General features: G+C 40.9%; 1 protein-coding gene across 1 annotated transcript in view; it reads left to right on the plus strand.

Moving 5' to 3' along the window:
• Window positions 1-418: 418 nt before the first annotated feature.
• Bach2 (BTB domain and CNC homolog 2) overlaps window positions 419-27,469 on the plus strand; it is a 356,175-nt gene continuing 329,124 nt past the window's right edge. Inside the window, exon 1 of the mRNA XM_042679581.1 lies at window positions 419-696. The gene's annotated coding sequence lies outside the window, so the exon portion shown is untranslated. The remainder of the gene's footprint in view (window positions 697-27,469) is intronic.

The following is a 27,469-nucleotide window of genomic DNA, read 5'->3' on the forward strand; positions in this document are numbered from 1 at the left end:
CGGGCTCTGGCAGCCGCGCGGCCGCACAAAGCCGGGAGATCGGTGGCCGCAGCGGCGTGAGGCGCGCCCCTTCCCGCGAGCCGGAGAAGCGCGCGCGCCCGCCCCAAGCCCCAGCCCCAGCCCCAGCCCCCCGGAGGAGCGCCATTCGCGGAGCGGCTTACGCTAGTCGCCGGGCGTACGGCGCCCCAGCGGCCGGGGAGGTGCGCTGCCCGGCTCCCGTAAAGTTATTGTGAATGGGGAGCGGGTGACGTCAGCGCCGAATGTCAACAATGTAGCGATTGAGAGTGTGGGCGTTCCGGGGAGAGCTCGAGCCGCGCGGCGCGGAGCAAACAGCGCCGAGCCGCCGCCGCCGCCGCCGCCTCAGCCGCCCCAGCAGCCGCAGCCGCAGCAGCAGCAGGAGCCGCCGCCGCGGCCGTGCACGCCCGAGCCACGGTCGCAGCAGCGCTAACGGGAGCGCCCACCACCGCCGCCGCCCGCCTCGCTCGCTTTCGCCCCCGGCCTCTCCTCACCCCTTCCCTTCCCCCTTCCCGTCACACTCGGGGGGCTGTGAACGAGCTGCCATGTGATGCGCGTCCCCCCCGAGAGCTTTCGGTGACCCCCTGAATCGCCCACCCGCGCCAGCTGCCGGGAGGCGGCTGCAGGCTGCGAAGACGCGGGGAAGAGAAGGCGGAAAAGGACGCAAAGTTCTCCCGCGAGGTGAGTCCCCGGGCCGCGGGCCCCAGCGCCCAGGCGGGGCGGCGGGCCAAGTTTGCGTGGGGAGCGGGTGCGCGGGGCAGGCGGGGAGGCGTGGGACGAAGTGGCGCGGGAAGGGACGCGCGGCCGCCCTCCCAGCGCCGGGCCCGCTTTGATGGCTTTTTCTAGGAACGGGAAGGGGTGGGAACGGCGGGGCCGGAGGACGCGCGGCGGCGGCGGCGGCCCCGGCGCGCTCACCCGCCCGGCTGTTTACGGCGGGCGGGCGAGGCGGCATTGTATTTTGCTCGGGTCGACGGGTGTTTTGGAACAGCGGCGGGAGGAGGAGGAGCGGAGGGTAATAAGTCAGGCGTGGGGAGGGCGGGCTGGAGGGAGGCGCGCGTCCGCGGGAGCCCGAGCAGCTGTCAGACCGACGGCCCTGCCCCCGCCTCCCCTACCCCCACATTCCCCGGACCGAAAGAAGCCGGGGCGTCCCGGTCCCTTAGCCCGCGAAACCCGCGCCGCTCCGGGCCGGCCGGCCGGACGGCCTCCTCCCGGTGCACCGCATCCGCAACCGGCGCTGCTGCGCCGACCGCGCGGGCGCCGCGCCTTAGCGCTCGACTGTCAAGCCGCCGCCGGGTGGCCCAGACCACCGCGCCCGGAGAGGGATCAAAGCTCAAGTTTCGGGTCTCAGGAAGCAGCCCGGGTACGCGCGGGTTGCAGACCCAGGTGGAATTTCCTTCTAGCCCAGGGCCGGCCGGAGCGTGGGGTAGCCGCGGTGCACCGAGCTCGGCGCCGAGAGCTCCCGGTTTCTGAGTGACAGCTCGCTCCAGCGTCCCGCGGTACCCACCCACAACCTTCACTGCGGTCTCCGAGCCCGTAGCTTCACGCGCCCCTTCGATCTCCCCCCCCCCCACCTCACACACACATACACACACACACCACCACGGTGGGTCTTCACTGGTGGGTGTTCCGAAGCCGAGGGCCGCGAAGGGCTTGTCCCAGGTGCGATGCCCACGAGCGTACTCGCGCGAGCATCCCTGCGACCTCGGTCTGGAGCCTGGAGGAAGCGCGCAGGGCAGGGTGCGTCTGTTTGAAGGTGCGTTTGAACTCCCGGCTTTGGGGGGTCGTGGGCGCACAGGGGATCCCCAGCAAGCTCTGGCATGTAAGTATGAGAGTTTGACAACTTGGAGGAAGTTCCCGCCAGGCCGCAGTCCAGGTGGTTTGGGCTGGTGACTGGAGAAGGGGCACCTGGCTGCCTGTTCCCTCAGTCACTGTCGCCGCCACCCGTGGCCACCGAGAAACGAGAGGCACCAGGGCGGCCCCCCCTCCCCCCAGACCGAGGCTGCAGACTGTCCGCGGGGCCCGCAGGTGGCCAGCCTCGGCGGTCCTCCGGGGCTTTCACCTTCGCCGTGCAGTGCTGCAGTCTCACACGCGGAGTGAATTTCATCTGTTGAGTGTATTTAACTAAAAAGGATAATTACTTTAGATTAAAAAAAAAATCCTTTCCTGCCTAGTGGGAACCTTGGCGGAGATGATGCCTAATGAGATTTTTTTTTTTTTGGTCTTTGTCTGTTTAGAGTAAAATTAGAGATGTTAACTCTGATAACAGTTTCCTCAGATCATTACAATGTAACGTGGAGGAAAGGCTCGTGGAAGCTGCGAAGGCTCTGGCTGGCCTGACAGGAGCTGAGCTTGCAAGGCTGCCGCTTTGGTTAAGCGGGCTATTTCCGTAAGGCAGCGGGCTTCTTGCTTAAAATGTGAGATCGCCCCACCCTGGTTCTCCGGCAGCTCTAGAGTAAACGGCAGTTTTCATTATTGCAGGTAATAATAAACGTGAGTCAAAAATGACATCTTGGTGGAATTAGTCTTTAGCTTGTAAGAGAGAGTGCTAAATTACAGTGTTGCATTCAAACGGCTCCAGTGAAAAGTCTGTCACCCTTTCCATTATAAATGCAGTTTTTTTTTCAGGAGTTTATAATTTAAGCACAAAACTTTGAAATGGTGACAATGTTTTCTCCTTCAAGGATTCTAGTCTTTAAAATACATTAATTGCTCATTTGGATACTATTTGCTAATCCTGAAACTTGCATTCACACGGGGGGATGGGTACCAGAGCATGCAATCATGGAATAAAATACTTTGGTTAGTATTTTCATTTGGATTTTAGAAGGCTTCAGGCTTGTCATTTGGTAGTCACAAATGTGCTGAATTCTTCTAATATCTGTCTAATCTGCAGCTGGGTTGAAATGTCGGTCTGATGCATATGCTAGGATTATGTGGAAAAATACATTTTCCTCATGCATACAAATATCTGAACTCATAGCTAAATTATAAACACCCTTGTTAGTGATTGCTCAGGTTTGTGTGGGTTTTTTGTAGATTACATCTCAGAATCTGCCTAAAAGAAGAAGAGACAGGATGAGACAGGATGAAGGGAATGGAGATCTTCAAATTTTCATTTTCAATAGTGCCAATCCTGGGAAGCCATTTATTCTCATTCTATTGAATTATGCCCTTTGACTCAGTATCTTCAGGCAATTCCCTTCCAGCCACTCACCTCTGGCTGCTGTGTGAGAGGCTTAATTATTTGCAAACTGCCTTGAAATCCCAGGATGAAAGGCACTGAATAAGTGCAGAGTATTGTTATTCAGATATGGAATTTAATGATCCATTACAGTTCATCAGGAAAATGCACTTTGCCGTGATGGTAGGAAACGTTTCCACCTGATAGAAGGTAATAATAACTGCTTAAAAGTAGGTTCAGATTACAGATGAGACAATTAACTCTAGCCATGTGCTCTTCCAATTTGTTGCAATTCATTTTGTGATCAAAGTGAGTCTCAGTGAGCCAGATGGTCAGGTTCATGTTCAAATCTCTCCTAGGCCAGCCCTTTGCTTCTGGGCCCACCATACAGCCAATGTGACTTAGTTATTCATTAGCAACTGTGAGCTATTCTTCAGAATTTGTAATAGAGGCTTCTGTGATGCCAACAAAAGGGCTCAGACCAATCTGTATTGTTGGGAGCAGTTTAATTTTACTTGGATTAACTCTCAGTGTCTCTGGTGTGGATTTCGCTTTAACAAGGAAGAAAGAGAGCCCAGTGGATCTGCTGTTTGGCTCCACTGCTATAGGATTTGAACCTCAGATCTCTAGGGATATGTCTGGCTTGATTGTTAAATGAATGAGAAAATACTTAAAGTCACCTTGCTGTTTATCTAGGAGTAAGGAGCAGGACCAGTTTCACAAGCATAGATTTAAACAATTGTACTTTGCCCCTTTCAGCTCATACCTCCTTTAACATTCTATTGTTGTTACCTTTACATCTTTTTTAAAATTCCTGAACAAGGGAGCTCTCATTTCTATTTTTATTGCACCCCACAAATTATGTATCTGGTCTTGATGATGCGGTAACTACCACGCTATAGTATTTATTGTTACCAACTGTTGCCAGGCAGGAATTGGTGGTAATGCTAGCTTTGTTTTTACCGTATTTTATGATTTTTTCCCCCAAGAGGAACTACATACTCAGATTATTTTCCCCTGTGGAATACCTTATTTTAAAATATTAGCCCAAAAATTGTTCTTAAATGTTGGCTGACGATACATATAAAAGCTAGAGCTGGCCTGTAGATGGCCCATTTCCCACCACTGAATAGCCCAGATCATCTTATTGTTTAATATTTGTAGATTTAGCTATTTTCTAAAAGCTAGGCACCTGGTGAGTAATTTGTGAGTTTCTACCAAATGGATGGTTACAACTGTTAAGAAAATAGATTTAAGTAAAACAAAAGTCTAAACCAACACTGAGTCTTCTCAGGGATTGAAATCTTTCTCTTTAAGAGAGAATTCAACCTGAAAGGTTAAAGATTATGTACCATGAACACAGGATTACCCTTTGTGGATAAATAGTCCAGTTTTGAACCGCCCTCTTCTATTTAGTTATTGACTAGTTGGGGTAACATGGATGTTTAATGTCTGAAGACTTCCATGTGAGTTTAACATTAGAGAACACATTAAAAACAACATATTCGCATTATTGAGCGTTCACATTGTGTCAGATAGTGCTAACTACCCTCATAGCCAACTTAGAGGAGCCCTGTGAAGATGGCGATTCTACAAGATGGCATGATTCTAATCAGAACTTTGTTGAATGCAATGTGTGATTTTTTTTTTTTTGAGTGGCTTTCCCAGGCTGGATCTATAATATATCTCTGAGTGTGGTTAGGACTGTAATGTCACATAGGGCCATAACATATTAAAAATTTGGTCCCTGTCTTCACATCCACGGAACAGTGGCCAGTACAAGACACGATATGGTTATCAACATCTGAGGTTTAGGTACCTGACTGTCCACCTGCCTTTCCATTCCTCTGCCTGCCCCAGATTGATACTTAAGAAGCTCCTGTGGCATAGGAGCACTTGAAGTTCAGAAGTTAGTGCTGACTGCAAACATTGAAATTTCTTTGGCAAAACAGATGAGAAGCAGAGCCATATTTTAAAAAAAGGCAACTTCAAAGCAATGGGGAAGAGGAAAAGAGTTTTGGATGGTCGGTGACAATGTATGACAATATGTTTAATAAATATTTAAATTTTATGCAAATATTTACAAATTAGTCAAGTCAAAATTGAAACTTGCTGTGAGCTAAACATGTTGTAAACTCCATTAAGTTGCTTAAAATAGTCAAAATTGAGACTTGCTATGAACTAAATATGTTGTAATCTCCATAAGATTGCTTGAAACATAATTGACCATTTTTTTTCTTTTTGACCTGAGAGATATTTTTATAGAAAAGGTATTTGTTAACTAAAGGTTTTCCTTCAAACTTCCCCCTTTTTTCCTTTGTTAATTTTAAGTCTCTACTTAGAACTTGAACTTACTCTTGTTATGAACATGCTACTCCATTAAATCAGAAGGTATCCTGATAATTTTACCACCATGTTCTTATATCAAGGACAATTTTATTTCTAAAGAATATGTAAATTGATTCTCTTTCTACTAATGACACTATTTTAAACATCGAATAGGAGTTTAGTGTTTGCTTTTCCTTGAGCTGTTTTCCCTCCAAAACAGTAAATCTCCCCATCTAAAAGCATTCACATCCTAGTTTGTTCTAGTCACTGGAATTACAGCCAAAATGCCTCTGGGTCTTCCCCAGTGACTTCTAATCATGCTTCTGCAGTATATTCCCCTGGTTGACTTCTCTTTTGTTCCTTAGCCTGATAATGATTTGTCCTTTGCTTCTGAGATGTATCTTTTTCCTCCCTGACCTTTTTGTTCTCTTCCTGAGGGCTGTATGACATGCTGCTGCTATATGCTGAGAGCCTGAGCTTGGTTGCCAGCTTCCTCCCACCTCTGTGTCAGCTTTCATCTCCTCCTTTCCCCAGCATTGAAACCCCCCACTTTCTAGCCCTCATACTTCTCATTATTCTCTCCATTGTTCCTAAGATTGTGGCTGGCATGTGTTCAACTTCCCAGTGTCTTTCAGAAGAAGGTATTGGAGTTTCCAAGTTTCCCAACACTCAAGACTTGCTCAGTCATCTCTTCTCTATGGCCCTCTTTAGGCAAATCCTGCAAGACTTTCCTGAAGACCATAGTCTTGCCTATAGAAGGCTTAATTAGGCCTTTGCTTTGGTGCTTAAATTTGGAAGACTTCAGCATGGGGATTTTTATTTCACAAGTATGAAGACAAAATGAAAGTGCATTTTTAACTTTACAAATGTCCACAGATCCCTGGCAGCTTTGATTTTCATCCCATTCTGTCTCTTGTCAATGCTACAAATGGACCAAAAAGCATCCAGAAAAGCTGTTCTGTAGAAACTGATGCCTCATGCATTTATTCCACATACAGACTGAGTATCTTATCAATGCTAGGTGACTGGAGTTGCAAGTGGGGAACACACTCAATCCTGGTGACTCATGAAGCCCATCATCAAGTAGAAAGTATGGCATTAGCCAGTTAGTGACAGGTGAGCTCATTAAAACTTCTGTGGCAAGGCACCCATGGCTCCACCTGTAATCCCCACTATTATCCCAGACAGAAATGTCCATTAGACTCTTATTTTCAATGAACCACCAAAAAGTAGGAAGTGGAGCTGTGGCTCAAGTGGTAGAGCACTAACCTTAAGCACAAAAGCTCAGGGATAGCACCTACACCCTGAGTTTAAGTCCTAAAAACTACACACACACACATCTGTGAAGGAAACGTATGATGAAGGGAATTTGACTAGTTGGGAGGTTGGGGACCCCTACCTACCTACCAGGAATTGAGGAGCGAGCTTCAGTCAGGTTCACTTTAAATCTTGAGGCTTGCTTTTCCCAGTAGCTTCCTAATCCTATTAATTTCCTACTCTCCTTGCCCCTTTGGAGTATTGCATAAACCATATTACCCCTGGGGCCATTTTGGCAAATAATGGTTCTTGTTTAACAGAGTCCAGAATTGATTTATTTACCTGAGTCTTTAGACAGAATCGCTAATTGCCCAAAGTACCATTTAGTTCATTTTTGTACTTAGAGAAAGTGCAAGTGAATGTTGTTACTTTGAAGATATGTAGGTGGTTTGGGCAATAATTGAGTGATCATAAATTCCATAGATACTGCCCCTAAGCAAGGATCTTAACTGAAACTGAGTTTGGCTTTTGTCTAAATCCCCCTATTCCCAGAGCGGGGAAATCTTCATCCTCTACAGATCTAACATGGTTACTTAGATCTTTCTTGGAAGCACAATTTAGGAATGTTGGGAGTGTAACTACTTAAAATAAATTCACTATACTATTGCTAAGATTCCTGAATCTTCTTTTTATTTGATGACAGCCAAAGAGCTTCTGTGTGTTTCTTACATTAGTTCAATCCTCCTAACAGCCCAGAGCTAAGTATTGTCATTAGAAGTTGAATTCCCATGTCACCCAGCTAATGAGTGAGAGAGCTGGGATTGGACAGTAGATGTTTGCCTGCTAGAGCAGGTACTCTTAACCATCACGATATATATAATGTCTCCCTCCCCACTTCTTTGTCTAAGTAACAGGTCTCAAAAGAGGAAAAGTAGGCCATCTCACTCTAAAATACTTGATACTTTGTTGGCATCTATGTGAAAGAAAATATTGAAAAATAATTTCTCAGGGAAGGAACCTGATTGATCATATCTCTAGTCCATTCAAGGATCAGAAAGTGAAAGTGATGACATGAGAAAGAAGACATAAAGTAGACACATCATGAATCAATGGCTTTGTCCCCAAGGCTTATCTGTAGTCAGACTCTTCCATTGTTAAGTGAAGGATTTGCTTTTTGCTGTTTTCAGTGGAGGGGGGGAGTGTTGGGGGGGAGAATGTAAGAGACTATTCCTCTAGTCAGTAGAGCATTCTATGCTAGAGGAACAATACTATAGGAACCAATTCCAGTAGATCTTCTGATTGGAAATACTAACTACCAGTCACAGATAAAAGTAAGTAACCTTTGTACTCATTCTAGTCAATTTCAGGAAGAGATTATGTTGGCAGATTATTATGTTGCAACTCCCAACCAGAGATTTGAATGGGTTTGAAGGACTCAGGGAGACATTTGTTTTGGCAGTGTCCCCTAATTACCTTGGGTTTACAGGGTCACTGTTCAAAAAGCTTACTCAGCTTAGTTCTGCCGGACAACAGCTTGTCATCTTTAGTCAAGAGGCATTATTCTTGGGAGCTGCTTAAACATTAAGCATACTTTTAAAACCCAGTATGGGAAATGATCAAATGTACAAATGAATGTACTGTGATTATTTTTTAGCATTTAGATCAAAATTTTGAGATGGCTAAATGGGGAGATGCTTAGTGTGTCAGTGTTGGAGGTTTTAAATGATTAAAAAAAATCAAGCAGATGAGTGCATAAAGATTTCTATGCAAACAATGATGAGCTTAAATTAAAGCTGCTGATTTAGTGTGAGAATTACTTGCATTGATTTGTAGAATATCTATATGGGCTCAAGATTCCATATTATGCAAATGAATAAGCCCTGAAGAGTCAAACTGAAAAAAAATGAAATTAACTGCAAAAGATATTATTACCCATTCAGCAAGAGGAAAATGTAGCTATACTGCAATTTAACCCTTACTTTCCATGCATCCCTCTGGGAAGATGAGCATCAGGGAGGTTGGTCCTTGTCTTAATTGTAAGGAAGCAAGGTTTGCTACCAGTTATCCCAAGTTCTATTTCTGTCCTTGCTTCCTAAGCTTTGTGCTGTCCTGTCTTTTACCACACAATGCCCTTAACTAATTCCTGTCCTTCTCTTTCAAATCCAATCATATCCAAGGATATGAATAGATGTGCATACCCAGTACATGACTTCTTTGAGGCGTGAGCATATTAATACAAAACAAAGGTAAAGAAGAAAAACTCTCAGAGTGGGAATCTCTCACAGTAGTATTTCACACAGTGGTAACTGAGTAGTTGGAGTGCATGTTTCAATAAAGAAAAAGGGCTGTTCATAAACCTAACATTGGGCAGAGAGAATAGACAAACTGACTCAAAGCTACAAACCACAGTAATATTCAAAAGTATAAAAGACAGGTTGGGCACCAGTGGCTCAAACCTGTAATCCTAGTTACTCAGGAGGCTGAGATTTTTTTATTTATAAGTTTTTTTATTGTGAAAATAATGTGCAGAGGGGTTACAATTACATGAGCAAGGTAATGAATACATTTCTTATCAAGCATTATTGCCTCCTCCTTTGTTTCCCCTTCCCATCCCTGCCCTCCCATTTCCCCCCACCTTGCACTCCACCCCCCCTTTATTTCCAATTAACCACCACAAACAACTGGAGGTATGGCTCAAGTGATAAGGCAACAGCCTTGAGCAAACCAGCTAAGCAAGAGTTTGAGGCCCTGAGTTCAAGCTGAGTTCACCCTGCCAATATATAAAAGGCAGATATCAGATTTTAGTGATACATCTGTCACCTGTGTAGGAAGACCGTGTGTTATATGACATCTAAACAAAACTTCAGGGGAAAGCCATGTGGTCCAGAATCAGGGATTTGGTCAGTGGCAGTGACCTCAAAGGTTTCTGTCATCCTTGAATGTTAAAATTTGGGGGAGATCCAACATCATCCTGCTTTCCTTCCCCACAATTTCATTGTTAAGAACTGAGTTGATAAACTTATTTCTAAGTTGGTGTGCTCCAAACTGTTAGCATGTGGTAGCAGTTGGATGTTAGGGGAGATGGATTAATTAATGGAACTATGCTTATTCTAGATAGAATTATTTGTGAATACCTAGCTGTAAAGAGTCTGAACTGCCTTCGATACCACCCTTTCCCTTTCACATGTTCCTGTGGCAACCATGCTATGTTGAGTTGATGGCGCCATCTTGTGCTGGCCCATGGAACTGTCTGCTAGACTTGTCAATCCCTCATGGTCTTGCTGAGGTTCAGTTACCTGACCTTTTTCTGGGGAGTGCACTGTCCTAGTAGAGATATATCTCAAGTTCCTACTTTCCCTCTGCCTTTGCAGTATAATTATTCTTGTGTCTCTCTTGCTTCCAAACTTCATTTCTGTCTTCTCTCTACTATCCCCTCTTTATAACTTACTACTCCTTTTTTCTTTTCCCAACTTTTGATTAGGTTTATTTGAACCAAAAGAAAAAAGTTCCCCTTACCTCGTCAGTACTCCTAATAAATATAAATAAGTTCATAATGATACTTCATGCTAAAGTAAGAGAACACCAGGTGTTTTAAAGTGAATTTAACCATTCAAACCACACTCTCACTAAGAAATTTGGTGTGATAAGATACAATCTCAACCTCCAGGGGCTAAGGCAAGACAATTATAATTCAAATTCTCCCTGGGCAATTTAGTGAGAACGTGAGTTAAAAATAAAAAAGATCAAAACAAACAAATCTTATTTAGAAGACTGTGTTCCTTGTTATCTGCTGATTAGAGATTTCTCTAAACACAATCAAGAGGACTTTCCCTTTATTAGTATTGGAAATGTTGTTATGGTGTCCTTTTCTACCTTTTCAATTCCAAATGGAAGCTCTCACTGACATTTTAAAATTGGAAATGTTTCCATGGATTGTCCTGGGATGCCAGCTCACGGGCATGATAGTTTTACTGTGGGAAATGTGTTCTGAGCTCCAGATGGCCAGTTTTCCTAGGGGCTTTTGGATCCTTTATTAAAGGAGAAAGCAGATAAAAGACATAAAGTTCCTTATTTGCTCATTGAACAATGTGGGTTGGACTTGAATCCGTGTACAGGTTTAAATCTCCCACATTAAAGAATGAAATTTAAATTTCCACTTCTGTTAAGCATCTTGACATTGTGGGTTTGAAAGTAAGTCCCTTCTGAAAAACAGGAACTGTGCTTGTCTGTTACCAGTTCTTGTGGTCTATTCGGCAACTATTTTGATTTTTCAGAAGGGAGGAAAAGCAGTTAAATCTAGTCCAAATTAGAGCCAGTTAAAATTAACTGGCTCATGAGATTTGAGTGCAGCTGTTGCTAACATTGGAACGCTGAGAGTGAGGTGTTTGTTTATTACCAATATTAATTACTATTAGTGTTACTTCTTTTTCAGCATGGATTATTTGGCTTTTGGTCTAACCTTGGAATGCGGGAACTGCAGTAAAAAGGATCCCAGTGGCTGATTCTCTTGCACACTGTTTTTGTGTCCGCTGGGTAGGTGTGTGCATCTTCTGTATGCACGTCATTTTAGCATGTCAGCAATTTCCTTCCGGAAGCGTCTGCTGACTCACTGGCTGCCCTTACAGCACTCAGCTGGCCGCCCTGTAAACTGTCCCTGTAGCAGCCATCCTGTGAGCTTTGGCTGGGGCCTGGGCCAGCTGTTTTCAGAGCTCCTGGCTGTTGAGCTGGGTGCCTTTCTCCTTTCTGTAGCCTAGCACAGCCTTTTACTTGTTGGATAGAAAACAAGGCAAATTTCTGACTCTCTTGGGACTGCACAGAGAATCACATTTCTGGAAAGACTTCAGGGAAACTGATTGTCTAGAAATCTTTAAGGGGTCAGGAGAAGGAAATGCCATATTTCCTACTCAGCACAGAAAGGACTTTGCATAAACCTTTAGCCTAGGCTTTCTTGGTGTAACTGAAACCTGACCCACTTGTCCCTGTGGGAAGCAGGGCAGAGAGTGGGAGGGACCGAGTCTCTGTATGATGACAGCTTTTGTTTATACCCTTAGCATGTTTTTGATGCAAAAAACAACAACAACAAAACAAAGCACCTGCCCTGGAGTCATTCAAAAGCTGGCTTTTATTTTTCTGGGATGGTTTCTCTGCATCTTTCCTAGTTCATTTTAGCTTATTTTCATCTGAAAGAGTGAAAGGTTGCTTTTCTGAGGTTTCTATATAGACTTCCTTTTGATGACACAGTTGATCAAATCATCCTCAACTCTCTTGAGAAGGATGATTAAAGCGAGCTCAGCTGGGAAGAAAAAGCTTATAAGGGCTGAAGAGTTCTCTCTCTCTTCCCCCCTCCCTCTCTCAGCATACAGAAGCTGCTTAAGCTGCTTTGACCAGTAATAAAGAAAAAGCCGCAGTGACTGGGTAACATGATGTTGATGGAAGTTCTTGGTTTCCGCCGATACAAATGACTCATCAGTATCAATCGAATTGTGATTTCTAATAATAACAGTGTAAGACCTTCAAAACATGTGGTTTTAGCCCTTGCTCTTAGTGAAAGGTCGGAAAATATTAGTTTGAGCTTTTTTTTTTTCTGCTGACCTCTTAATTTCACCCAAGGTATAAAGTTGTTTTTTTTTTGTAGGTGTGATGACCCTATTGTTTTTTTTTTCTTTTTTCATCTTACTGTTTTGAGTTTCGTTATGATTGATGAGCCTAACGCAGATCCTTTCATCACTTAGAAATCTGTGCACTAAGCATCTCCTGCCAGCGTTGTGTGTTTTGAGGGAAATGTGGCTGAAAAGCAAATCCTTCCAAAACGCAGAAAGGAAAAAACTGGTATAAGACCATGCTCCATCAAGCTGCTCACCTCCTACACAGCCTCTATTGTGGATTGTGGAGGGCTGTGGGATTGCTGAGTAGCCTCTTGCCATGTGAGTCACCGTCAAAGGATTCCAAGGGGAGGGAGGGCTAACAGAAAATGCAAGTTAGCGGAAATGGCAGTGGAGAGGAGCACTGGGCAGGAAAGAAGCGAGCCACCTCTTTTCTATAGCTGGCCAACTATCCACGGCAGCCCTGAGCACTCCTGCACACCCCAGCCAGCTGGCTGAGGGTCAGTTTGCAGCCTCTTTACATCTAAATGTGGGCACTCTTACTCTTGGTTTTAGTTTGCCTGCAGTTTGCCTGACCATCAGTGATCTGTTTGCTCTTTATCATAGTGGTCTTACCTGAGAACCTTTATGTATTAGGTACTTAAATGTTTACATTTACCGTTTAAATTACTTAACCTGTGTGTATGTGTGTGTGCACACGTGTGTGTGCATGTGCACTCATGCTCGTGCTCATGTGTGTGTGTGTGCGCGTGCATGCATGAGTGAATGCGTGCATGCCTGCATGAGCACTGGTACTGGACTTGAACTAGGGCTATTCAAGGCTGGTACTCTACCAGCTGAGTTGCACTTTCACTTTCTGCTTCTTTGGGTGGCTAATTAGGGGTGAGAGTCTTATGGACTTGCTTGCATTACAGGTATAAGCCTATAGCACTCAGCATAACTTTTAAATGTTCCCGTCATTTTCCATTTGCCTCAGACCTATTAGAACAAGAGGCTTTTGCACCTGACTGCTGGACCTGGAAATAGAACTCTTTACTCTTTTTATCTTTTATTCCCAGATATATTCAGTAACAAGGGATACTCAGTAAGGGATTGAATCTGTAAATGAAATAATTGACTCCCTGATCTCTTCTGTTTTAAAACTCACCCATGAGTCATTTGACGGCTCATCCTAATACTTGGGAGGTAGAGATCAGGAAGACAGTGGTTTGAGACTATCCTGTGCAATAAGGCTATGAAATCACATCTCAACAGAAAAGGTTGAATATCATAGTAAGTACCTGTCATTCCAACTATGGTAAGAAGTGTAAATAGGATTGTAGTCCAAAACAACCCCAGCATAAATAAAAGACCCTATCTAAAAAATAACCACAGCAAAAAAGGCTGGGGTGTGGCTCAAATGGCAAGCACAAGGCTCTCATAACCACCAGTAAACAAACAAACACATAACCTGTGGCTTCGTGATAACAAAACAAAACATTCAGATTCCCCTATCCTGTCACTTGAATTTCTTATAGCTTTTTGTTGTCCTGTGATTTGAGACATGTTTTTATTTTTTACAGTTTCCCTGTAGATGAAGTTCTCTCTGAAGTTCTCTGATTTTAAAATTATTTCTTGAACAAATCATCACTAATATATTGGAGATTCTCTGTTAGACACAGAGCTCTCTGTGTGTACTCTAATACTACTGTAAATTACAGTCCCTGGCTGGAAAAAATTAGTAGTTCTGTCTTGGAGATGATATCCAAGGTAAATTATAAAGCAATTTGTAGCCCAGGGCCAGAATGGACAGTAGAGCAGAGATAAGTATGATAGAAGCTGGGAAAAGAGAGCCAGTAACATTTGAAGAATAGAAAGCTTTTAAAGGAAAAGTTGGAAGTGTACATGGCCTCATGATACTGTGGTCCACCATATGTAAAGCATGTATATGAAGCAATAAGCAAAAGCCAGATATAATACAAAAAATGATAACAATACATTCATGAACTTAAAGATGCATTTCACAAAAGAAGAAAGCTAGTAAATATATAAAATATATTCAGCTTTATTAATAATCAAATACATGCCAAATAAAGCCATAATAGCCTACCATTTCATACCATCTGGATTGGCAGACATTTAAAAACTGACAATACCATGTGTTGGTGAGAGTATAGATGAATAGGCTCTCATATATAGTGGCACAATTACATTGGAACTTGTCGAACTTGTCACAATTACATTGGAAACCAGTTTCTTATTCTCTAACCAGGTCCACCCTACAAATAATGTATAATCTAGCTATCTTCCCCAAGGCATACATCCAAGAAAACCTTTTTGCCTATACACTACAAGATATATCAACAACAATGTTGACTTAAACTTGTCCATAAAAACTATTAAAACAACCAAATACCCAATCAACATTAGATTGAGTAAACACCTTTTGCTATATTCTGTACTAGGATACTGTCTGGAATTTTAAAATGACCTAATAAAACTATATGTAGGGGGTTTAAGGCAGTATTGTTGTGTTGTGAAGAGCAATTATTGTATTTGGGCTCGAATATTGGTAGTACGGATGACCTTGAGCAAATTTATTAACTTCACTTTCCTCATCTATACATTATGGAAAATAATTCTACCTGATAGAGTTGCTAGGAGGAATAAATTAGTTAGTATTTGTGACATGTTTAGGAAGGCAGCGTGCATAAAGTTCCAGTTTGAGGTCAGCCCATGCAAAAAAAGTTATGAGACTCCATCTCAATAGAAATAACTGTCTATGGTGGTATCTGCCTGTCATCCCAGCAATGGTTGAAGCATAAATAAAGGATTGTAGTTCATATTTTTCCAAGCAAAAAGCAAGACCCTATTTAAAAAATAACAGCCAAAAAGGGTTTGGGACATCTCACAGTGCAGAGCTCCTGCCTAGCAAATGCAGGGCTCTGAGTTTAAACCTACTATTGTGTCATCCACAAAATAAGAAATGCAATATGTCTCCCCCTCACCATCCAACTGAACCGGAAATTGCCTTTGATCAGGATTTCCATGGAGTTCACATACTCTCAGACATTGGTGAGGCATTGGTTAAACATTTCTAAGATCTTTCCTAATTCATAAGAATCAATGCTGTTTGGATAAGCTGCATATTGAGCTGTAAATTACCACTTGATATGGCAACATTACAATTTAAATCACCTGAGTATATTGTAGGCCCTAAAAGCCAAACAAGTATTTATTGATGAATTTTTAAATGAATTTGTCCATTTTTCTATAATGTAAAAGTTAGGTTACATATATATATTTGAGCTACTATTAGAATTAAAATAGGATAAAATATTGTTTTCATTTTAATAAAAAAGCTAGATTTTTAAAAGCTTTGACAGGGCTACTTTTTGTTATACTTATAAGAAATGTCAAAGTAGATTGGGGTTCTAGGTATCTCTTAAGTATACCTCAAGTAAGCATTTAAATAATAAAATATCACTGAATTCATGTAGATTAGGGTTCTGGGTATCTCTTAAGTATACCTCAAGTAAACATTTAAATAATAAAATATCACTGAATTCATTGCATTTTATAGTTGGTTTTTTCTTGTACATATTCCATATTTCGACCTTGTGGGAACCTTTGAAGATTGAATATTTTATAATTCCATACCACACCCTTTATCTTTCAGATGGATCTAAAATCAGGCAAGTAAAATAATTTTATCTTTCCTCTCTCAAAGATATGACTAACTTAAGCTCATTTATTTTTTCCCTTAAATATTTAACTGATGCAGTTCAAGTGGAATCCATGATTCATTTAATCTTTTCCCCTTCATGTAGTTAGTCATTTGTTCTTTGATGTCCGTAGCAAAACCAGTACTTAATGTGATAGTCATAAAATTCCAAAACACAAATGTCTTAAATGACTTAAAATGAGATATGAAGTAGACTTCACTGTATGGTAAAAATGAGTGGAGAAAACTTCTCATGATTAGGTACTTGTTAAGGCTTTGTGACCATAAATGTGACCATAAATGTGACAAAGGGGCCTCTACAGTCTTAGACATGTTAATAACTTTTGTGCATTATAATGTTTTACTTTTAGCTTAGCAAAGTTTCCCTCCCTTCTTATGGGATTAAACTCTGTCTTAATGAGATTCTTCAGGGTTTGATTTCTTAACCCATAAATGATTGGGAACAAGTGTTACAATAGCTAATAAAGTAAAATAGTAACTACTTACTGTAGGATAGAAGGCTAGACTTTTCAGGCAGATTTTGTGTTTGTTTGCTTCATTCATTTATTCATTTACCATGGGTCTCTTAGCACCCCTATATACAAAGCTCTTGGCTCCGTGCTCTGGGAAGGGCATCACAGGAACAGCAAAGTCCCATGTTCTCAGAGTTTATAGCTTTTTGACTCGAGGTATCCTAAAACTGTTTTTTTTTTTGTTTTTTGTTTTTATATTTTGTAAGTTTATTTTTAGAAATAATGTTGCATCAGTTTATTTTATTTAATCACCATTTTAATTACTGGGATTGTGAGATTGGCATTGAATCTGATGACAATTAAATAATCATTTGACATATACTATTTATTTATATATATATTTATACATTTATTTATTTGTGGTACTAGAGATTGTTCTTATTCTTGCAAAGCAAGTGCTGTAGGACTTGAACCATGATCCAGACCTTTGTTTATGTTATATTATAATAATTAAAAATTGTTTTTAGTTGTACAAAGGATTTTTTGAGATAGGATTCTTACCAATTTTGCTTAGGTTGGCCTCAAACTCACACTCATCCTGCCTCTACCTCCCAAATAGCTGGGGTTTGAGTATGAGTTACTATGTCTGGCTTGGCTTTTGAGATAAGGCCCCAATTTTTTATTTTTTGGGGCTGGGCAGGCATAGACAAAAATTTCTTCATATTTCAGCCTCCCAAGTAGGTAGACAAGCGCCACCAAACCCAACTTTAATTTTGGATTTTAAGAGAAAAATGTAGCAACATTACTAGAAATTGCTAGTGTTTATCAGATCTTATATATATATACATATATATATATATATTTTTTTTTTCTGAGATGGCCTGAGCTCTAGCGTGAACTATTCAATATAACAGTCACTGGATCACATGTGGGTTTTTTGTGCATTTGAAATGTGGCTATCGTGCAAACTGAGATGTAATGTGAACTACACACTAGATTTCAAAGGACATAAAATATTTTTGAATCATTTTTCTTATATTGATTGCATGTTGAAATGGTAGTATTTTGCATACAATAGGGGCAAGTAGAAAGATTACAGTTTGGCCTATTTCTCTTACTTTAAATATGGCTACTAGAAATTTTAAATTACACATATTTCTATTTCAAAGTGCTGGTGTAGAATCTAAAGACTAGAGATTGCAAGCACTCAGAGGAAAGAAGATCAGAGCTTAGCAGAAGGCTTTAGAGGTGAGATACCAACAGACCCACTTATTGTAAGGAGAAATCATAGTCTGCACCTTTGCCCTACTTTTAGAGACACTTGCTTTCTTGTACTCACAAAAAGAGCATTGGCTAGCAAGCATTTAATACTTACAATGTGCAAGGTATTGCACAGGATTGAAATAAGTGTTACATAGACTCCTGTTTTTAGGGGAAAAATATAGCCTCCTGGGGAGGCTTGATCTAAGCCTATGTCTTGTTAAATCATGGTTTGGGAGAGAAATAGCCATTCATTTCTCTAATCCAAAGTTGTTCCAGCAGACAGATGGAAGAGACATTAATGAAAAGGTGTTTTTGAGGAAGAAACAGTCCCCATGACCTGGGAAAGTGTTCCAGGAAGAATGGCTTGACCAGATTCTGACGAGTAGGCAGGATTTTAGAGGATAGGCCTAAATTCACAAGAGAAGCAGGACGTGATGCAGAGATGGGAGCAATGGAGAGGGAAAGGTGAGAAAAGTGGGAAATCAGAACAACTGAGCAATGAAAGTACAAGATATCTAAGTAGAAGGACTTAGGAAGAAATACAATGAGAAGGCAACATCTGATGGGAAGATTTCATTATCAACATCTCAGATTAGAGGTTGGTCAGGATGCTTTAACTTTGCTTAGAATAATAATATAATACTTAATATATAATACAATAATACACTAACAATACAACATTTGTTGTGTACCTTTGATTATTAGGCAGTTCTATATATAGCAAAAAATTAATAGTAGCTCACCACTTAAGTTTAATAGAATCTTATGATTTTAAAGTATTCTTATCAGTATTTCAGGCAATTGTGACAAGCCTTTGTACATCCTTCTTACTTCACAGACATTAAGTATACTGTCATTTGATCTTCTCTGTTGGCTTTATTCTACAGGAGTGGAAACTGGGAACAAAGATTGAATAATTGATGGTGAAATTTGGAATTCAAGCCAGCTCTTAAAAGTCCATTTTACTATGATGTGCCACTTAAGTTTTCATACCTGTAAATAAATTCCTTGCAAAAAATAGCTAATTTAATTTAACTATTTAATTGAATGATAATATGCATAAAGAAAAATATGTATATTACACACATTCATCATACTGGTGAATTTTCACACAGTGAGCACCCTGATTTCACCAGCTGTTGAAGACATAGATGAAGACACAGAACAGTATTACACTTCAGCTCTCCTTCAGCTTCTCTCTAACAACCACTATTTTGATTTGTAAAAGCCTCAATTTGCTTTGCCAGGTTTTGAACTTTATATATATAAGTGATTATATAGCACAAGCTATAAGATATTTTTCATTCAATAATATGAATGAAATGGTTAGATTCATTCATGTTGTGTATTTTGGTTGATGTCGATGTTTGATCCTCCATGCTATATAGCATTTCATTACATGACTGTATTACCCCCCTCTACTCCCCCCACCCCCACCCCGCCTTTATCCATTATATGGTGTTCCATTTGGGGCCATTGTGACTAGCACTGCCACCAAACATTTGAGAACATATCTTTGAACACAAGTGTGCATTTATGTGCATTTTTGTTTTTTATTTATGTATGGATGGAATTACAGAAGAAGCATAATTTAATTAGATGCTTTTAAGAAGCATGGATTTTAAACTTTTCTTGTAGATGAGGCTGAAGTTTTACCTTGTAATATACTTTTGAGGACAAGAGTGAACGCTTGAAACTATTAATCTCTCAAATGCTGTATCAAAATATATTAAGACAGACACTATGGAAAGATCCAAGGCAAAGGACTTTTATTACCCTAACATTTCTGGAAGAGAAGATGAATGGGAAATAGTAAAAATCTTTCATCTTGAAAGAGTTTAGAGGAGCTAACTCTGAAATACTGAATTTACATTGCTTAAGTGTCTCTTATGGTTATAGTTTTTTTTTTCCCTCCAAAGGAAGTTCTTGCAAATGATGGTGGGAAATTAAGATGAGTTTAGTTCCAGGATGGCCATTTTACCAGGGTAATAGGGGATGGGGCAAATGGCAGGAAATTCCATTTTAGAATTTATAATAAAAACTATAGTTCTCAAAAACATACAGAAATTTCCTCTCTTGCTTTGGGTAAATCTACAGGCAGTAGAATTTACATTCTTGTAAAAAAAGAAAAAAGAAAAAAGAGGGGGCAATTACAGATACTATAACCTGGTTTTTTAGAAGAAAAAAATAAGTCAGACTTTTACCCAAAGGCATCCTGTCTGAAGGAAATGTGGTTCTTTGGGTTTGTCAGCACAAAAGACTTCAGTGTCTACCTTTAAAGCTTATTAGCGTTAACTGATCATTTAAAGATGTATATCTTAAAGGCTGGGGAAAAGACTAGGCTAGAGTACTTTTCAAGTACTCTAGGCCCTGGGTTCACTCCTCAGCACCGAAAAAAAGATGTGTAACTAGTTATACTTACAAGCATTATCAGACTTAGGAGGACCAGGCAGAGAAAGACAACCTCCACTTTTGATGCTCTAACTGAAAGTGTCTCTGTATAGTTACATGTGAAATGGTAATATGTGAAACATTTTGCTATAGTTACTTTGACCTCAGTGGCCAAAGAACATCAGAGATGCGATTAGTAGTAAATTACAATTAATTTAGAGTAGAGGGATATTAACTTAGGGCAGGGCTTTTAACAGCCTAACTGTTCTAAGAAGATATTCCTTGTGTTTGTAGACAGCCCCTGCATATTGTTAGGAGTTTGGTGATGTGAGACTGCTCTGACTTCCAAACAGTGGGTATAGCTTGTGTTATGGGAGCATGTTAAAGAATCACATTTTCTCTAATGTCCATTGATAATTTGTTTGTTTATAAGCTGCAGTCAGATTTTGAATTTATTCAACTTTTCTTCTCATTTTCCAGCTTAAATCTAAAACAAGAGCATCCTAGGTAGGTAAAGGGGAAAACCAAATTATTTTCAAGTCATATTTGAAGAGCAGGTGTGTTCTCTCACAATAAAGTGCAGGTGCATTCTAATTTAGCTGCTTAACATGGTGATAAAAATTATTCAAGTAGAATAAAAAATTTTTAAATGACTTATAAACAGTTGTTCTTAATTTTTCCCTGTTCTCTCCACTTGACTTCCATGGCTTTTGTGAATTTCTGAAGCAGCAACCCCTTTAAAGAACACTGCTCTGAACATGTGAATTCCATTCATTCAATGAAACCCAGGCTTTTCATGTGTAGGACAATGTGGGGTCATAGGGTCATTGGTCTATTCTTTGTCCAGTCTGATTCGAAGTCCTGGAACAGGACTCTGCTTTGGGACCCAGCGACATTTCCATTTGTCATTGAACAGTACAGGCAAGAGCTACAGCCCCCAAGAGACCACCACTTGGACCTCACCCACTACCAGAGGATTTGCTGCCTCAGCCTTTCAAGTACCCCCGAGAATCTGATTGTGATGTTTTGTGTAGTGTTATCAGTGTTGGGGTGTTTCAAGGGATCTCCCCTTAGCTTGACTTTGGGTCTTGGTGATAGAATCTAAATAACACAGGTTACTCATCTCAAGTTGAAAATCTCTCCCTTTTCACATTGGTGCTTGTGATAGAATGTTCTGCATTGGCTGGTTGTCTGTGCGTACTTTGTGGCTGACGGAGATGCAGCTGGAAAGTGTGTGGGGGTTGTTGGCTTCCTCAGGCTGCCACAGGTGGTCAGGCGGAGGCGGGTGTAAAGGTGCAGCTCCCACTTCCTTTAGCTGGTCTTGTAAGTCTTGGAGCTGCCACCTGAATACTGGTGGCATGGCTGCCAGATTGTCTCGCTGGCGTTTTTATCTTGTATTGCTTCTGATTTGCTTGTGGAACGTTTGGTTTAAAATTCCCTTTTTAAGTATTAAAAAAAAACATTCCAAATTACTCTGAGTGGCAACTCTTTTTTTTCTACTTCTTCTATATGGACTTTCTGGATTTTGTGAAACAAATCTTAAAAACAACAAGAAAACCTTAATATCATATAAAAGTTAGAGAAGGGCTATATGGATAAAATATTCCCTTCTTAGAGCAAGAATAAAATCAGCCATGTTCTTGGCAGGTTATGTTAAAATGAATTTTATAATGGAAGGACAGAGTTGTTAGAATACTCTCCTAGACTTGGAAAAGGCTTCTTTTAGTCAATCCGCTATCTCCCCTCCCCCCCCCCCCCCAACTCCCAAGAGTCTCTTTAATTTCTCATAGTATTGTCCTTAGGGCAGAGGCAGGGGACATGCTGATGTCGTTGGTTCATGATAGCATAGAAGCTTTACCTTGTTCCTTTCCATCTTTGAGGAAAACTCATAAAAGTGGCAATTTTGAACTGTTTTTCAGAGAAAGGAGCTGAGGTTTGGAGACATCAAATCCCCAGGTATATGGTTCATTAAGCACATACCATAGTGAAGTCAAGCCTCCAGTTCCAGCACCAATGTTCCTTCTGATGTCAGTACTGCATTCTGTCTACATTTCATTATCTAAGGAACAACTTGCTTTGGGGACATCTAATCCCTGCTAGGTATGAGTTAGACCTGAGCCTTGGCAATGAGTAGAATTTGTATAGAGCCTCTAAAAAATGTGTTTCTGCATGAGGGAAGCTTCATAACAAAGGAATGATTGGCCATCTGTTTCAGGACACACTGTGCAGGCCAGACTTTCTGGGAGCCATTATAATTAACACTTAATGTGTTTACTGTGCTGGAGAAACTACTTCAGATCATTTTCCTTTCCTTTCCTTTCCTTTTCCTTTTCCTTTCCTTTTCCCTTTCCTTTCCTTTCCTTTCCTTTTTTTTTCTTTTTGGGCAGTAGTTCAGATTGGACCTAAGGTCTCACAGTCAAGCTATGTTACCTCAGCCTCTTTTTGTATTGATTTTTGAGGTAGGACCTTACTTTTAGGCTCAGGGTAGATTGGGCTTCAATCCTCTTACCTGTGCTTCCCTGTGTCATTGCGAAGGACAGGCATATACCACTTCAGTCAGCCATTTTGCTTCCTCAGTGACTAGGATAACAGATGTGTGGTGCTATGCCCAGTCCTTGATTGAGATGGAATCTCATAAACTTCTTTTAGTCTGGGCTGGTAAAAACAACTTTGATTTCCCATCACTGCTTCCCAAGTAGCTAGGATTGAGTGCTTAAGTTAGTATACCCAGCTATTACTACAAGTTTCTTCCATCTGTTAACCAGTCTTTCCTTAGTCACAACTTCTGAAGAAAATACTGTTACCAAGTCCATTTGAGTGATGAGAAGACTGAGGTACATGCTTTAGAAGTCCACACAGTCGCCAGGCACAGGTGGCTCACACCTGTGATCCCAGCTACTCAGGAGGCTGATCTGAGGATTGCAGTTTGAAGCCAACCTGGGTAGGAAAGTCCATGAGACTCTTATCTGCAATTAACCCCTCAAAAACCAGAAGTGGTGCTGTGGTTCAAGGTGAAAGAGTGCTAGCCTTGAGCAGAAGAGCTCAGGGACAGCACCCATCCTGAGGTCAAGCTCCACAACTGACAAAAAAATAAAAAAATAAATAAAGAAGTCCACACAGATACCTACCACATGTCCTATTCCTGGGCTATGGATATGTATTTCAAAACCTCTAAGGAATACATTGCTGGTGGTTAGAAGGAATTCAACCAGATTATAGTGTTGCCTCATAGAGTGGGAACTCCTTTTTATCTGAGTTCTCTTCATGTTAATCCAAACTATATGGCAACAACCTACATTTTCTCTAAGTTCTCAGAAGTCTCATAAGAACAAGAACATGTCCCAGAACTTTCAAAGCCAGATTGTTCTTTGGTGAGAATCCAGGATCCCTTATTTCAGCATCACGGCTATGACTTGTAAAGCATTTCATCTGCCACAGTGTCTGTCATAGTTGTTTTTATTTAAGCTACAGATTTGGAGATACACCTCACTTGAGCATTAGTTTAAAATTTTTAAGGAGGAGATGAAACTTGTATTTACAAATGATCATTTTTATTTTAGCCTCCGACTGTAAGCCTATTGAGTTTTTTTTTTTTTGTCTTCTCCTTAGCCAGTTTTACTGCTATTTGTATATTCTACTTCTAGAAAATAAGTCTTCATCTAGAAAAGCCAGAAACAGAATACCAGCAGGTGAAGCTTTTTAAAATAGAGTCAGCTCATGAAGATGAAACTCCTACCTCTAGGACTGGTGGAACGGCTCATGTGGTAGAGTACTTACTTTGCAAGTATAATATTCTGAGTTCAAGCCCTAGTACTGGGAAAAAAAATTGTGGCTGCTATCCACCAAGCACCTTGTTTCTCTCCTGCTTTTTGACATCTGTCCTCATTAGCACCTTCAGTCAAAAGTGTGAGAAGGGAGAAAAATGGAAGCCAAGATGGTTTTGCTTCATGTTTACAGTTTTGGTAAATGATGAAATGTCTTTTGGGATGATGTATAGGTTTTTATTCATTTTTCAGTTCTTTTAGACTTCAGTTTTTAAATAGAATTTATTGTTGCTAATCACTTACCTTGAATGGTTAGTAATCTTTTTGAATTACCAGAAAGTTTTATTATAATCTAGTTAGCATCTTTTTTTGTAAGACTTTGATGTTAATATAGTCCAAATATAAGTTAACAGACTTAATCTTTTACTATTAAAACTTCTTTCTGGACTGGGAATGTGGCTTAGTGGTAGAGTGCTTGCCTGGCATGCATGAAGCCCTGGGTTCAATTTCTCAGTACCACACAAACAGAAAAGACCAGAAGTGATGCACTGGCTCAAGTGGTAAAACACTAACCTTGAGCACTGAGAGGCTCAGGGACAGTGCCCAGGTCCTGAGTTCAAGCCCCAGGACTGGCAAAAAAACAAAAATAATAAAACTTCTCTTTCTCTCCTTTCCCTCCCTTCCTCCCTCCTTCCCTTCCTTCCTTCCCTCTTTCCTTCCTCATTTTGTGTATATCTGTGTGCACATGCCAGTGTGGTACAGAGGCTTGAACTCAGGGCCTTGTGCTCTCACTTGACATTTTTACTCAAGGATGGCACTTTACCACTTGACCCACACCTCTGCTTACAGCTTTTTGCTGGCTAATTAGAAATAAGAGTCTCATGAACTTCTTACTCCTAGCTGACATTGGACTGTGATCCTCAGAACTGAGCCTCCTTAGTAGCTAGTATTACAGTTACGAGCCACCAGTACCCTGCTAGTGCTTCTTGTAAAGAAGCTGCCTAAATCCTATTTATAGTTCTACCATAATCTGTTAACTGCCCCCATATGTCAGCGCACAGAAGCGCTCTAGGTTTTTATCACTCTCATCAATACTGAAAGTAAATTCTCACATATCTATTTGGTGTCTGAAAGGTGAGTTCATAAAAGCTGAGTCAAAGATAATGCCAAATGGCATTCCAAAAATGTTGCATCAGTAGAGTCTCCCACCAGCAAAATATGAGAACACCTGCTTGTCTCATCACTGTTAATGCTGGAAATCTTTAAACGTTTTTCTCACTCTGATAGGTAAAGTGATTCCTAGTTGTTTGGGTCTGAACTTCTCTGAAATGTTTAAAGGCCTGCTGGACTTTTCTATTTAATGTTGAGGGAACACACTAACATTTCTTCTTATGAGGTCTTTAGCAGCAGTCTGGGTGTGGTACATTCAGTGATGGGGTATGCATTGTTCTAGCCGGATAAAGGAGATAAGAAGAGGACAAAGAACATTAAGTGTGTTTTGTTTGGATTTTTTTTTTTTTTTGAGATGGCTTAGTTCTCATTTTCTTTTTCTCTAACATTTTTTTCTTCAAAAGTCAGCTTACTTACAGGAAATCCATCTGTCTATTTGTGTGTAATGTAAAAAGGGCCCAGGGTGGGGCCTGTGTGTGGCTTTGTACAGCATATACTGAAGGAGTGTATTCTCATCTGTACAGGTTTCCTGTTGAGCTAAAGTCATGTGACATAAAGTTAACTCTCAAAACATGTAATACAGTGCCATTTAGTACATTCACTGTGTTGTGCAATTGGCATCATTATCTAGTTCTAAAACACTTTCATTATCCCAAAGGAAACCCCATGCCTGCTCTCTTCACCCCCTGCAACTGCTAATCTGCTTCTGCATCTATGATTTCACTTTTTCTTGGTATTTCATATAAATACAATCTTACAAATGCAATCTTTCATTTCTGACTTCTTTCATTTAGCATAATGTCAGTCTCCCCGCCCCCCCCCATCCTATACTCTGGCAGTACTGGGGATTGAACTCAAAGCCTTCTGCAGGTGCCCTACCACCTGATTGTTTTGCTTTTCAGATAGCTAACTTTTCCAATGCTAGAACAATGCATACCCCATCACTGAATGTATCACACCCAAAAAGACTGCTGCTAGAGACCTCATAAGAAGAAATCTGTTAGTGTGTTCCCTCAAAGTTAAATAGAAAAGTCCAGACAGCCTCTTACCTCCACTTCAAATCAGCTGGGATTATAGGTATAACCCACTATGCCCAAGCCCTTCAGATAATACTTTTGAGGATCATCCATATTAAGTCCTAAAGCAATAAAAGCTGGCTAAGATGCTATTGTGCACCACAATTATACTATAATTTGTTTACCCATTTGCCAATTTATAGATTGTTTGTGCCTTTTGGCTGTGTAACTGTATGTATAACTGTACTCCCAGATAGTCAGTTAGACAAGAAGAAAGACAGTGGAGAAAGAGTCTGCCAGTGAATACTGGTGGTTTTCTGGAGCTTATCTTTTCTGTATTTTCTGCTTTATACGATCTTTAGAAGGGGCAGCTATGGGCCATATTTGAGATTTATATTCATTGACTTCAAAATCTAGGTTAAATTGAAACACAAAGCTTGTCTTTCATTCCCTCTGTATTTAAGAAAGAACTTACTGGGTACCCTTAAGGCACTGAGTCCACTCAGCATTAGTGGGTTCAGTGGCTAGCAGGCTATTTCCCTCAGTGGTTTTTAGTTCCACCTCCAGGTTTGGAGGAGTTATACCCATGTTGTACTTGACCAAAGAGAGTACAGGATCATTTCTCAATGGTGCAACCTTTGTCTGGCTGTACGCTTCTCAGTTTTCCCCTCTGTGAGATAGGTCTACTAATACATTATAAAGTTGCAGAACACTTAAATGGCACAGTGCCACCTGGCAGTGCTTGATTAATGTTCATTTTTCCTCAAAGTTCTTTGTCCCCTACATCTACAACCTATAACATTACCTACTTTACCCTGTCATAGAAAAAAATAAAATGAGGAAATACTCACACGAAGGTCCTGAGCACCATACCTGCCACATAGGTTGACATTATTAGGAAGATTCCTTACCTGGTAACTAGTATTTCTCATTGGGAAAGTAACATACGGTTGATTACAAGCTATCTGAATTGCTTCTGTTAGAAAAGATTTTTACCTGGGTGAAAAAGATTTTCACCTAAGTTGTTTTGAAACTTTGTTTGTTACTGTAGATACATCTGGTTTATTAAATGCAGCCATGTTCTAGAAAGAAGGAGCTAAAATCCCAATGTGGAAGTTGGAAATTTAGCATTGTGAACCGGGTACTATGGCTCACGCCTATATCCTTCTACTTGAGAGGTAGAGATGAGATCATGGTTCAAAGCCAGCCCAACAAAAAAGAGGTACCTAGACTCCATCTCAACCCATAGTAGCACACATCTGTTATCCCAGCTACTATGGAAACACAATGGCTGGACACAGTAAT

Source organism: Dipodomys spectabilis, unplaced genomic scaffold (genome assembly GCF_019054845.1).
Source record: "Dipodomys spectabilis isolate Male_0828 unplaced genomic scaffold, ASM1905484v1 ptg000053l, whole genome shotgun sequence".
NCBI lineage: Eukaryota > Metazoa > Chordata > Mammalia > Rodentia > Heteromyidae > Dipodomys > Dipodomys spectabilis.